Source organism: Nelusetta ayraudi, unplaced genomic scaffold (assembly GCF_046127955.1).
Source record: "Nelusetta ayraudi isolate G7.1 ecotype Tasmania unplaced genomic scaffold, CSIRO-AGI_Nayr_v1 ptg000011l, whole genome shotgun sequence".
NCBI classification, from domain to species: domain Eukaryota; kingdom Metazoa; phylum Chordata; class Actinopteri; order Tetraodontiformes; family Monacanthidae; genus Nelusetta; species Nelusetta ayraudi.
The window spans coordinates 26253295-26267776 of NW_027466061.1; positions in this window are offsets into that span (position 1 = coordinate 26253295).

Consider the following 14482-nt stretch of genomic DNA (forward strand, 5'->3'; position numbering starts at 1 on the left):
ATTTGGCGTGGGTGCTTCTTGGGGGCTCCTGATGAAAAAGCAAGTGGCCCCATGTCTCTAGGACAAAGTTGAAATTTCACCCCATTGACTTGCATTGAATTAGGGTTGGGATAAGGCTGAAGCTAGGGTTAGGGTTAGGGTTAGGGTTAGTGTTAGGGTTTAGGGGTTCCTCAAGTACTAGAAGTCCCAAATTTGGCGTGGGTGCTTCTTGGGGAATCCTGATGAAAAAGCAAGTGGCCCCATGTTTCTAGGACAAAGTTGAAATTTCACCCCATTGACTTGCATTGAATTAGGGTTGGGATAAGGCTGAAGCTAGGGTTAGGGTTAGGGTTAGGGTTAGTGTTAGGGTTTCGCTGTTCCTCAAGTACTACAAGTCCCAAATTTGGCGTGGGCGCTTCTTGGGGGCTCCTGATGAAAAAGCAAGTGGCCCCATGTCTCTAGGACAAAGTTGAAATTTCACCCCATAGACTTGCATTGAATTAGGGTTGGGATAAGGCTGAAGCTAGGGTTAGGGTTAGGGTTAGTGTTAGGGTTTCGGGGTTCCTCAAGTACTAGAAGTCCCAAATTTGGCGTGGGTGCTTCTTGGGGGCTCCTGATTAAAAAGCAAGTGGCCCCATGTCTCTAGGACAAATTTGAAATTTCTCCCCATTGACTTGCATTGAATTAGGGTAGGGATAAGGCTGAAGCTAGGGTTAGGGTTAGGGTTAGGGTTAGTGTTAGGGTTTCGGGGTTCCTCAAGTACTAGAAGTCCCAAATTTGGCGTGGGTGCTTCTTGGGGGCTCCTGATGTAAAAGCAAGTGGCCCCATGTCTCTAGGACAAAGTTGAAATTTCACCCCATTGACTTGCATTGAATTAGGGTTGGGATAAGGCTGAAGCTAGGGTTAGGGTTAGGGTTAGTGTTAGGGTTTTGGGCTTCTTCAAGTACTAGAAGTCCCAAATTTGGCATGGGCGCTTCTTGGGGGCTCCTGATGAAAAAGCAAGTGGCCCCATGTCTCTAGGACAAAGTTGAAATTTCACCCCTTAGACTTGCATTGAATTAGGGTTGGGATAAGGCTGAGGCTCAGGTTAGGGTTAGGGTTTCGGGGTTCCTCAAGTACTAGAAGTCCCAAATTTGGCGTGGGTGCTTCTTGGGGGCTCCTGATGAAAAAGCAAGTGGCCCCATGTCTCTAGGACAAAGTTGAAATTTAACCCCATTGACTTGTATTGAATTAGGGTTGGGATAAGGCTGAAGCTAGGGTTAGGGTTAGGGTTAGTGTTAGGGTTTCTGGGTTCCTCAAGTACTAGAAGTCCCAAATTTGGCGTGGGCGCTTCTTGGGGGCTCCTGATTAAAAAGCAAGTGGCCCCATGTCTCTAGGACAAAGTTGAAATTTCACCCCATAGACTTGCATTGAATTAGGGTTGGGATAAGGCTGAAGCTAGGGTTAGGGTTAGGGTTAGTGTCAGGGTTTCGGGGTTCCTCAAGTACTAGAAGTCCCAAATTTGGCGTGGGCGCTTCTTGGGGAATCCTGATGAAAAAGCAAGTGGCCCCATGTCTCTAGGACAAAGTTGAAATTTCACCCCATAGACTTGCATTGAATTAGGGTTGGGATAAGGCTGAAGCTAGGGTTAGGGTTAGGGTTAGTGTTAGGGTTTCGGGGTTCCTCAAGTACTAGAAGTCCCAAATCTGGCGTGGGCGCTTCTTGGGGGCTCCTGATGAAAAAGCAAGTGGCCCCATGTCTCTAGGACAAAGTTGAAATTTCACCCCATAGACTTGCATTGAATTAGGGTTGGGATAAGGCTGAAGCTAGGGTTAGGGTTAGTGTTAGGGTTTCTGGGTTCCTCAAGTACTAGAAGTCCCAAATTTGGCGTGGGCGCTTCTTGGGGGCTCCTGATTAAAAAGCAAGTGGCCCCATGTCTCTAGGACAAAGTTGAAATTTCACCCCATAGACTTTCATTGAATTAGGGTTGGGATAAGGCTGAAGCTAGGGTTAGGGTTAGGGTTAGTGTTAGGGTTTTGGGCTTCTTCAAGTACTAGAAGTCCCAAATTTGGCGTGGGTGCTTCTTGGGGGCTCCTGATGAAAAAGCAAGTGGCCCCATGTCTCTAGGACAAAGTTGAAATTTCACCCCATTGACTTGCATTGAATTAGGGTTGGGATAAGGCTGAAGCTAGGGTTAGGGTTAGGGTTAGTGTTAGGGTTTAGGGGTTCCTCAAGTACTAGAAGTCCCAAATTTGGCGTGGGTGCTTCTTGGGGAATCCTGATGAAAAAGCAAGTGGCCCCATGTTTCTAGGACAAAGTTGAAATTTCACCCCATTGACTTGCATTGAATTAGGGTTGGGATAAGGCTGAAGCTAGGGTTAGGGTTAGGGTTAGGGTTAGTGTTAGGGTTTCGCTGTTCCTCAAGTACTAGAAGTCCCAAATTTGGCGTGGGCGCTTCTTGGGGGCTCCTGATGAAAAAGCAAGTGGCCCCATGTCTCTAGGACAAAGTTGAAATTTCACCCCATAGACTTGCATTGAATTAGGGTTGGGATAAGGCTGAAGCTAGGGTTAGGGTTAGGGTTAGTGTCAGGGTTTCGGGGTTCCTCAAGTACTAGAAGTCCCAAATTTGGCGTGGGCGCTTCTTGGGGAATCCTGATGAAAAAGCAAGTGGCCCCATGTCTCTAGGACAAAGTTGAAATTTCACCCCATAGACTTGCATTGAATTAGGGTTGGGATAAGGCTGAAGCTAGGGTTAGGGTTAGGGTTAGGGTTAGGGTTTCTGGGTTCCTCAAGTACTAGAAGTCCCAAATTTGGCGTGGGCGCTTCTTGGGGGCTCCTGATGAAAAAGCAAGTGGCCCCATGTCTCTAGGACAAAGTTGAAATTTCACCCCATAGACTTGCATTGAATTAGGGTTGGGATAAGGCTGAAGCTAGGGTTAGGGTTAGTGTTAGGGTTTCGGGGTTCCTCAAGTACTAGAAGTCCCAAATTTGGCGTGGGTGCTTCTTGGGGGCTCCAGATGAAAAAGCAAGTGGCCCCATGTCTCTAGGACAAAGTTGAAATTTAACCCCATTGACTTGTATTGAATTAGGGTTGGGATAAGGCTGAAGCTAGGGTTAGGGTTAGGGTTAGTGTTAGGGTTTCTGGGTTCCTCAAGTACTAGAAGTCCCAAATTTGGCGTGGGCGCTTCTTGGGGGCTCCTGATTAAAAAGCAAGTGGCCCCATGTCTCTAGGACAAAGTTGAAATTTCACCCCATAGACTTGCATTGAATTAGGGTTGGGATAAGGCTGAAGCTAGGGTTAGGGTTAGGGTTAGTGTGAGGGTTTCGGGGTTCCTCAAGTACTAGAAGTCCCAAATTTGGCGTGGGCGCTTCTTGGGGGCTCCTGATGAAAAACCAAGTGGCCACATGTCTCTAGGACAAAGTTGAAATTTCACCCCATAGACTTGCATTGAATTAGGGTTGGGATAAGGCTGAAGCTAGGGTTAGGGTTAGGGTTAGTGTTAGGGTTTCGCTGTTCCTCAAGTACTAGAAGTCCCAAATTTGGCGTGGGCGCTTCTTGGGGGCTCCTGATGAAAAAGCAAGTTGCCCCATGTCTCTAAGACAAAGTTGAAATTTCACCCCATAGACTTGCATTGAATTAGGGTTGGGATAAGGCTGAAGTTAGGGTTAGGGTTAGGGTTAGGGTTTTGGGCTTCTTCAAGTACTAGAAGTCCCAAATTTGGCGTGGGCGCTTCTTGGGGGCTCCTGATGAAAAAGCAAGTGGCCCCATGTCTGTAGGACAAAGTTGAAATTTCACCCCTTAGACTTGCATTGAATTAGGGTTGGGATAAGGCTGAGGCTCAGGTTAGGGTTAGGGTTTCGGGGTTCCTCAAGTACTAGAAGTCCCAAATTTGGCGTGGGTGCTTCTTGGGGGCTCCTGATGAAAAAGCAAGTGGCCCCATGTCTCTAGGACAAAGTTGAAATTTAACCCCATTGACTTGTATTGAATTAGGGTTGGGATAAGGCTGAAGCTAGGGTTAGGGTTAGGGTTAGTGTTAGGGTTTCTGGGTTCCTCAAGTACTAGAAGTCCCAAATTTGGCGTGGGCGCTTCTTGGGGAATCCTGATGAAAAAGCAAGTGGCCCCATGTCTCTAGGACAAAGTTAAAATTTGACCCCATAGACAAATTGCAACAAATTTAAATCCTAACCCTAACCCTAACCCTAACCCTAGCTTCAGCCTTATCCCAACCCTAATTCAATGCAAGTCTATGGGGTGAAATTTCAACTTTGTCCTAGAGACATGGGGCCACTTGCTTTTTCATCAGGAGACCTCAAGAAGCACCCACGCCAAATTTGGGACTACTAGTACTTGAGGAACCCCGAAACCCTAACACTAACCCTAACCCTAACCCTAGCTTCAGCCTTATCCCAACCCTAATTCAATGCAAGTCAATGGGGTGAAATTTCAACTTTGTCCTAGAGACATGGGGCCACTTGCTTTTTCATCAGGAGCCCCCAAGAAGCGCCCACGCCAAATTTGGGACTTCTAGTACTTGAGTGACCCCGAAACCCTAACACTAACCCTAACCCTAACCCTAGCTTCAACTTAATCCCAACCCTAATTCAATGCAAGTCTTTGGGGTGAAATTTCAACTTTGTCCTAGAGACATGGGGCCACTTGATTTTTCATCAGGAGCCCCCAAGAAGCGCCCACGCCAAATTTGGGACTTCTAGTACTTGAGGAACCCCGAAACCCTAACACTAACCCTAACCCTAACCCTAACCCTAGCTTCAGCCTTATCCCAACCCTAATTCAATGCAAGTCTATGGGGTGAAATTTCAACTTTGTCCTAGAGACATGGGGCCACTTGCTTTTTCATCAGGAGCCCCCAAGAAGCGACCACGCCAAATCTGGGACTTCGAGTACTTGAGGAACCCCGAAACCCTAACCCTAACCCTAACCCTAGCTTCAGCCTTATCCCAACCCTAATTCAATGCAAGTCTGTGGGGTGAAATTTCAACTTTGTCCTAGAGACATGGGGCCACTTGCTTTTTCATCAGGAGCCCCCAAGAAGCGACCACGCCAAATCTGGGACTTCGAGTACTTGAGGAAACCCGAAACCCTAACCCTAACCCTAGCTTCAGGCTTATCCCAACCCTAATTCAATGCAAGTCTATGGGGTGAAATTTCAACTTTGTCCTAGAGACATGGGACCACTTGCTTTTTCATCAGGAGCCCCCAAGAAGCACCGACGCCAAATCTGGGACTTCTAGTACTTGAAGAAGCCCAAAACCCTAACCCTAACCCTAACCCTAGCTTCAGCCTTATCCCAACCCTAATTCAATGCAAGTCTATGGGGTGAAATTTCAACTTTGTCCTAGATACATGGGGCCACTTGCTTTTTCATCAGGAGCCCCCAAGAAGCGCCCACGCCAAATTTGGGACTTCTAGTACTTGAAGAAGCCCGAAACCCTAACCCTAACCCTAACCCTAGCTTCAGCCTTATCCCAACCCTAATTCAATGCAAGTCTATGGGGTGAAATTTCAACTTTGTCCTAGAGACATGGGGCCACTTGCTTTTTCATCAGGAGCCCCCAAGAAGAGCCCACGCCAAATTTGGGACTTCTAGTACTTGAGGAACCCCGAAACCCTAATCCTAACCCTAGCTTCAGCCTTATCCCAACCCTAATTCAATGCAAGTCTATGGGGTGAAATTTCAACTTTGTCCTAGAGACATGGGGCCACTTGCTTTTTCATCAGGAGCCCCCAAGAAGCGCCCACGCCAAATTTGGGACTTCTAGTACTTGAGTAACCCCGAAACCCTAACACTAACCCTAACCCTAACCCTAGCTTCAGCTTTATCCCAACCCTAATTCAATGCAAGTCTATGGGGTGAAATTTCAACTTTGTCCTAGAGACATGGGGCCACTTGCTTTTTCATCAGGAGCCCCCAAGAAGCACCCACGCCAAATTTGGGACTTCTAGTACTTGAGGAACCCCGAAACCCTAATACTAACCCTAACCCTAACCCTAGCTTCAGCCTTATCCCAACCCTAATTCAATGCAAGTCTATGGGGTGAAATTTCAACTTTGTCCTAGAGACATGGGGCCACTTGCTTTTTCATCAGGAGACCTCAAGAAGCACCCACGCCAAATTTGGGACTTCTAGTATTTGAGGAACCCCGAAACCCTAACACTAACCCTAACCCTAACCCTAGCTTCAGCCTTATCCCAACCCTAATTCAATGCAAGTCTATGGGGTGAAATTTCAACTTTGTCCTAGAGACATGGGGCCACTTGCTTTTTCATCAGGAGCCCCCAAGAAGCGCCCACGCCAAATTTGGGACTTCTAGTACTTGAGTGACCCCGAAACCCTAACACTAACCCTAACCCTAACCCGAGCTTCAGCTTAATCCCAACCCTAATTCAATGCAAGTCTTTGGGGTGAAATTTCAACTTTGTCCTAGAGACATGGGGCCACTTGATTTTTCATCAGGAGCCCCCAAGAAGCGCCCACGCCAAATTTGGGACTTCTAGTACTTGAGGTACCCCGAAACCCTAACACTAACCCTAACCCTAACCCTAACCCTAGCTTCAGCCTTATCCCAACCCTAATTCAATGCAAGTCTATTGGGTGAAATTTCAACTTTGTCCTAGAGACATGGGGCCACTTGCTTTTTCATCAGGAGCCCCCAAGAAGCGCCCACGCCAAATTTGGGACTTCTAGTACTTGAGTAACCCCGAAACCCTAACACTAACCCTAACCCTAACCCTAGCTTCAGCTTTATCCCAACCCTAATTCAATGCAAGTCTATGGGGTGAAATTTCAACTTTGTCCTAGAGACATGGGGCCACTTGCTTTTTCATCAGGAGCCCCCAAGAAGCACCCACGCCAAATTTGGGACTTCTAGTACTTGAGGAACCCCGAAACCCTAACACTAACCCTAACCCTAACCCTAGCTTCAGCCTTATCCCAACCCTAATTCAATGCAAGTCTATGGGGTGAAATTTCAACTTTGTCCTAGAGACATGGGGCCACTTGCTTTTTCATCAGGAGCCCCCAAGAAGCACCCACGCCAAATTTGGGACTTCTAGTACTTGAGGAACCCCGAAACCCTAACACTAACCCTAACCCTAACCCTAGCTTCAGCCTTATCCCAACCCTAATTCAATGCAAGTCTATGGGGTGAAATTTCAACTTTGTCCTAGAGACATGGGGCCACTTGCTTTTTCATCAGGAGCCACCAAGAAGCGCCCACGCCAAATTTGGGACTTCGAGTACTTGAAGAAGCCCAAAACCCTAACCCTAACTCTAACCCTAACCCTAGCTTCAGCCTTATCCCAACCCTAATTCAATGCAAGTCTATGGGGTGAAATTTCAACTTTGTCCTAGAGACATGGGGCCACTTGATTTTTCATCAGGAGCCCCCAAGAAGCGCCCACGCCAAATTTGGGACTTCTAGTACTTGAGGAACCCCGAAACCCTAACACTAACCCTAACCCTAGCTTCAGCCTTATCCCAACCCTAATTCAATGCAAGTCTATTGGGTGAAATTTCAACTTTGTCCTAGAGACATGGGGCCACTTGCTTTTTCATCAGGAGCCACCAAGAAGCGCCCACGCCAAATTTGGGACTTCTAGTACTTGAAGAAGCCCAAAACCCTAACCCTAACTCTAACCCTAACCCTAGCTTCAGCCTTATCCCAACCCTAATTCAATGCAAGTCTATGGGGTGAAATTTCAACTTTGTCCTAGAGACATGGGGCCACTTACTTTTTCATCAGGAGCCCCCAAGAAGCGACCACGCCAAATCTGGGACTTCGAGTACTTGAGGAACCCCGAAACCCTAACCCTAACCCTAACCCTAGCTTCAGCCTTATCCCAACCCTAATTCAATGCAAGTCTATGGGGTGAAATTTCAACTTTGTCCTAGAGACATGGGGCCACTTGCTTTTTCATCAGGAGCCCCCAAGAAGCGACCACGCCAAATCTGGGACTTCGAGTACTTGAGGAAACCCGAAACACTAACCCTAACCCTAACCCTAGCTTCAGGCTTATCCCAACCCTAATTCAATGCAAGTCTATGGGGTGAAATTTCAACTTTGTCCTAGAGACATGGGACCACTTGCTTTTTCATCAGGAGCCCCCAAGAAGCGCCGACGCCAAATCTGGGACTTCTAGTACTTGAAGAAGCCCAAAACCCTAACCCTAACCCTAACCCTAGCTTCAGCTTTATCCCAACCCTAATTCAATGCAAGTCTATGGGGTGAAATTTCAACTTTGTCCTAGAGACATGGGGCCACTTGCTTTTTCATCAGGAGCCCCCAAGAAGCACCCACGCCAAATTTGGGACTTCTAGTACTTGAGGAACCCCGAAACCCTAACACTAACCCTAACCCTAACCCTAGCTTCAGCCTTATCCCAACCCTAATTCAATGCAAGTCTATGGGGTGAAATTTCAACTTTGTCCTAGAGACATGGGGCCACTTGCTTTTTCATCAGGAGCCCCCAAGAAGCGCCCACGCCAAATTTGGGACTTCTAGTACTTGAGGAACCCCGAAACCCTAACACTAACCCTAACCCTAACCCTAACCCTAGCTTCAGCCTTATCCCAACCCTAATTCAATGCAAGTCTATTGGGTGAAATTTCAACTTTGTCCTAGAGACATGGGGCCACTTGCTTTTTCATCAGGAGCCACCAAGAAGCGCCCACGCCAAATTTGGGACTTCTAGTACTTGAAGAAGCCCAAAACCCTAACCCTAACTCTAACCCTAACCCTAGCTTCAGCCTTATCCCAACCCTAATTCAATGCAAGTCTATGGGGTGAAATTTCAACTTTGTCCTAGAGACATGGGGCCACTTACTTTTTCATCAGGAGCCCCCAAGAAGCGACCACGCCAAATCTGGGACTTCGAGTACTTGAGGAACCCCGAAACCCTAACCCTAACCCTAACCCTAGCTTCAGCCTTATCCCAACCCTAATTCAATGCAAGTCTATGGGGTGAAATTTCAACTTTGTCCTAGAGACATGGGGCCACTTGCTTTTTCATCAGGAGCCCCCAAGAAGCGACCACGCCAAATCTGGGACTTCGAGTACTTGAGGAAACCCGAAACACTAACCCTAACCCTAACCCTAGCTTCAGGCTTATCCCAACCCTAATTCAATGCAAGTCTATGGGGTGAAATTTCAACTTTGTCCTAGAGACATGGGACCACTTGCTTTTTCATCAGGAGCCCCCAAGAAGCGCCGACGCCAAATCTGGGACTTCTAGTACTTGAAGAAGCCCAAAACCCTAACCCTAACCCTAACCCTAGCTTCAGCTTTATCCCAACCCTAATTCAATGCAAGTCTATGGGGTGAAATTTCAACTTTGTCCTAGAGACATGGGGCCACTTGCTTTTTCATCAGGAGCCCCCAAGAAGCGCCCACGCCAAATTTGGGACTTCTAGTACTTGAGTAACCCCGAAACCCTAACACTAACCCTAACCCTAACCCTAGCTTCAGCTTTATCCCAACCCTAATTCAATGCAAGTCTATGGGGTGAAATTTCAACTTTGTCCTAGAGACATGGGGCCACTTGCTTTTTCATCAGGAGCCCCCAAGAAGCACCCACGCCAAATTTGGGACTTCTAGTACTTGAGGAACCCCGAAACCCTAACACTAACCCTAACCCTAACCCTAGCTTCAGCCTTATCCCAACCCTAATTCAATGCAAGTCTATGGGGTGAAATTTCAACTTTGTCCTAGAGACATGGGGCCACTTGCTTTTTCATCAGGATACCTCAAGAAGCACCCACGCCAAATTTGGGACTTCTAGTACTTGAGGAACCCCGAAACCCTAACACTAACCCTAACCCTAACCCTAGCTTCAGCCTTATCCCAACCCTAATTCAATGCAAGTCTATGGGGTGAAATTTCAACTTTGTCCTAGAGACATGGGGCCACTTGCTTTTTCATCAGGAGCCCCCAAGAAGCGCCCACGCCAAATTTGGGACTTCTAGTACTTGAGTGACCCCGAAACCCTAACACTAACCCTAACCCTAACCCTAGCTTCAGCTTAATCCCAACCCTAATTCAATGCAAGTCTTTGGGGTGAAATTTCAACTTTGTCCTAGAGACATGGGGCCACTTGATTTTTCATCAGGAGCCCCCAAGAAGCGCCCACGCCAAATTTGGGACTTCTAGTACTTGAGGAACCCCGAAACCCTAACCCTAACCCTAACCCTAACCCTAACCCTAGCTTCAGCCTTATCCCAACCCTAATTCAATGCAAGTCTATTGGGTGAAATTTCAACTTTGTCCTAGAGACATGGGGCCACTTGCTTTTTCATCAGGAGCCACCAAGAAGCGCCCACGCCAAATTTGGGACTTCTAGTACTTGAAGAAGCCCAAAACCCTAACCCTAACTCTAACCCTAACCCTAGCTTCAGCCTTATCCCAACCCTAATTCAATGCAAGTCTATGGGGTGAAATTTCAACTTTGTCCTAGAGACATGGGGCCACTTGCTTTTTCATCAGGAGCCACCAAGAAGCGCCCACGCCAAATTTGGGACTTCTAGTACTTGAAGAAGCCCAAAACCCTAACCCTAACTCTAACCCTAACCCTAGCTTCAGCCTTATCCCAACCCTAATTCAATGCAAGTCTATGGGGTGAAATTTCAACTTTGTCCTAGAGACATGGGGCCACTTACTTTTTCATCAGGAGCCCCCAAGAAGCGACCACGCCAAATCTGGGACTTCGAGTACTTGAGGAACCCCGAAACCCTAACCCTAACCCTAACCCTAGCTTCAGCTTAATCCCAACCCTAATTCAATGCAAGTCTTTGGGGTGAAATTTCAACTTTGTCCTAGAGACATGGGGCCACTTGATTTTTCATCAGGAGCCCCCAAGAAGCGCCCACGCCAAATTTGGGACTTCTAGTACTTGAGGAACCCCGAAACCCTAACACTAACCCTAACCCTAACCCTAACCCTAGCTTCAGCCTTATCCCAACCCTAATTCAATGCAAGTCTATGGGGTGAAATTTCAACTTTGTCCTAGAGACATGGGGCCACTTGCTTTTTCATCAGGAGCCCCCAAGAAGCGCCCACGCCAAATTTGGGACTTCTAGTACTTGAAGAAGCCCAAAACCCTAACCCTAACTCTAACCCTAACCCTAGCTTCAGCCTTATCCCAACCCTAATTCAATGCAAGTCAATGGGGTGAAATTTCAACTTTGTCCTAGAGACACGGGGCCACTTGCTTTTTTATCAGGAGCCCCCAAGAAGCGACCACGCCAAATCTGGGACTTCTAGTACTTGAGGAAACCCGAAACCCTAACACTAACCCTAACCCTAGCTTCAGCCTTATCCCAACCCTAATTCAATGCAAGTCTATGGGGTGAAATTTCAACTTTGTCCTAGAGACATGGGGCCACTTGCTTTTTCATCAGGAGCCCCCAAGAAGCGCCCACGCCAAATTTGGGACTTCTAGTACTTGAGGAACCCCGAAACCCTAATCCTAACCCTAGCTTCAGCCTTATCCCAACCCTAATTCAATGCAAGTCTATGGGGTGAAATTTCAACTTTGTCCTAGAGACATGGGGCCACTTGCTTTTTCATCAGGAGCCCTCAAGAAGCGCCCACGCCAAATTTGGGACTTCTAGTACTTGAGGAACCCCGAAACCCTAACACTAACCCTAACCCTAACCCTAGCTTCAGCTTTATCCCAACCCTAATTCAATGCAAGTCTATGGGGTGAAATTTCAACTTTGTCCTAGAGACATGGGGCCACTTGCTTTTTCATCAGGAGCCCCCAAGAAGCACCCACGCCAAATTTGGGACTTCTAGTACTTGAGTAACCCCGAAACCCTAACACTAACCCTAACCCTAACCCTAGCTTCAGCTTTATCCCAACCCTAATTCAATGCAAGTCTATGGGGTGAAATTTCAACTTTGTCCTAGAGACATGGGGCCACTTGCTTTTTCATCAGGAGCCCCCAAGAAGCACCCACGCCAAATTTGGGACTTCTAGTACTTGAGGAACCCCGAAACCCTAACACTAACCCTAACCCTAACCCTAGCTTCAGCCTTATCCCAACCCTAATTCAATGCAAGTCTATGGGGTGAAATTTCAACTTTGTCCTAGAGACATGGGGCCACTTGCTTTTTCATCAGGAGCCCCCAAGAAGCACCCACGCCAAATTTGGGACTTCTAGTACTTGAGGAACCCCGAAACCCTAACACTAACCCTAACCCTAACCCTAGCTTCAGCCTTATCCCAACCCTAATTCAATGCAAGTCTATGGGGTGAAATTTCAACTTTGTCCTAGAGACATGGGGCCACTTGCTTTTTCATCAGGAGCCCCCAAGAAGCGCCCACGCCAAATTTGGGACTTCTAGTACTTGAAGAAGCCCAAAACCCTAACCCTAACCCTAACCCTAGCTTCAGCCTTATCCCAACCCTAATTCAATGCAAGTCTATGGGGTGAAATTTCAACTTTGTCCAAGAGACATGGGGCCACTTGCTTTTTCATCAGGAGCCCCCAAGAAGCGCCCACGCCAAATTTGGGACTTCTAGTACTTGAGAAACCCGAAACCCTACAATAACCCTAACCCTAACCCTAGCTTCAGCCTTATCCCAACCCTAATTCAATGCAAGTCTATGGGGTGAAATTTCAACTTTGTCCTAGAGACATGGGGCCACTTGCTTTTTCATCAGGAGCCCCCAAGAAGCGCCCACGCCAAATTTGGGACTTCTAGTACTTGAGTAACCCCGAAACCCTAACACTAACCCTAACCCTAACCCTAGCTTCAGCTTTATCCCAACCCTAATTCAATGCAAGTCTATGGGGTGAAATTTCAACTTTGTCCTAGAAACATGGGGCCACTTGCTTTTTCATCAGGAGCCCCCAAGAAGCGCCCACGCCAAATTTGGGACTTCTAGTACTTGAGTAACCCCGAAACCCTAACACTAACCCTAACCCTAACCCTAGCTTCAGCTTTATCCCAACCCTAATTCAATGCAAGTCTATGGGGTGAAATTTCAACTTTGTCCTAGAGACATGGGGCCACTTGCTTTTTCATCAGGAGCCCCCAAGAAGCGCCCACGCCAAATTTGGGACTTCTAGTACTTGAGTGACCCCGAAACCCTAACACTAACCCTAACCCTAACCCTAGCTTCAGCTTAATCCCAACCCTAATTCAATGCAAGTCTATTGGGTGAAATTTCAACTTTGTCCTAGAGACATGGGGCCACTTGCTTTTTCATCAGGAGCCACCAAGAAGCGCCCACGCCAAATTTGGGACTTCTAGTACTTGAAGAAGCCCAAAACCCTAACCCTAACTCTAACCCTAACCCTAGCTTCAGCCTTATCCCAACCCTAATTCAATGCAAGTCTATGGGGTGAAATTTCAACTTTGTCCTAGAGACATGGGGCCACTTACTTTTTCATCAGGAGCCCCCAAGAAGCGACAACGCCAAATCTGGGACTTCGAGTACTTGAGGAAACCCGAAACCCTAACACTAACCCTAACCCTAACCCTAGCTTCAGCCTTATCCCAACCCTAATTCAATGCAAGTCTATGGGGTGAAATTTCAACTTTGTCCTAGAGACATGGGGCCACTTGCTTTTTCATCAGGAGCCCCCAAGAAGCGCCCACGCCAAATTTGGGAGTTCTAGTACTTGAAGAAGCCCAAAACCCTAACCCTAACCCTAACCCTAGCTTCAGCCTTATCCCAACCCTAATTCAATGCAAGTCTATGGGGTGAAATTTCAACTTTGTCCTAGAAACATGGGGCCACTTGCTTTTTCATCAGGAGCCCCCAAGAAGCGCCCACGCCAAATTTGGGACTTCTAGTACTTGAGGAACCCCGAAACCCTAACACTAACCCTAACCCTAACCCTAGCTTCAGCTTTATCCCAACCCTAATTCAATGCAAGTCTATGGGGTGAAATTTCAACTTTGTCCTAGAAACATGGGGCCACTTGCTTTTTCATCAGGAGCCCCCAAGAAGCGCCCACGCCAAATTTGGGACTTCTAGTACTTGAGTAACCCCGAAACCCTAACACTAACCCTAACCCTAACCCTAGCTTCAGCTTTATCCCAACCCTAATTCAATGCAAGTCTATGGGGTGAAATTTCAACTTTGTCCTAGAGACATGGGGCCACTTGCTTTTTCATCAGGAGCCCCCAAGAAGCGCCCACGCCAAATTTGGGACTTCTAGTACTTGAGTGACCCCGAAACCCTAACACTAACCCTAACCCTAACCCTAGCTTCAGCTTAATCCCAACCCTAATTCAATGCAAGTCTATTGGGTGAAATTTCAACTTTGTCCTAGAGACATGGGGCCACTTGCTTTTTCATCAGGAGCCACCAAGAAGCGCCCACGCCAAATTTGGGACTTCTAGTACTTGAAGAAGCCCAAAACCCTAACCCTAACTCTAACCCTAACCCTAGCTTCAGCCTTATCCCAACCCTAATTCAATGCAAGTCTATGGGGTGAAATTTCAACTTTGTCCTAGAGACATGGGGCCACTTACTTTTTCATCAGGAGCCCCC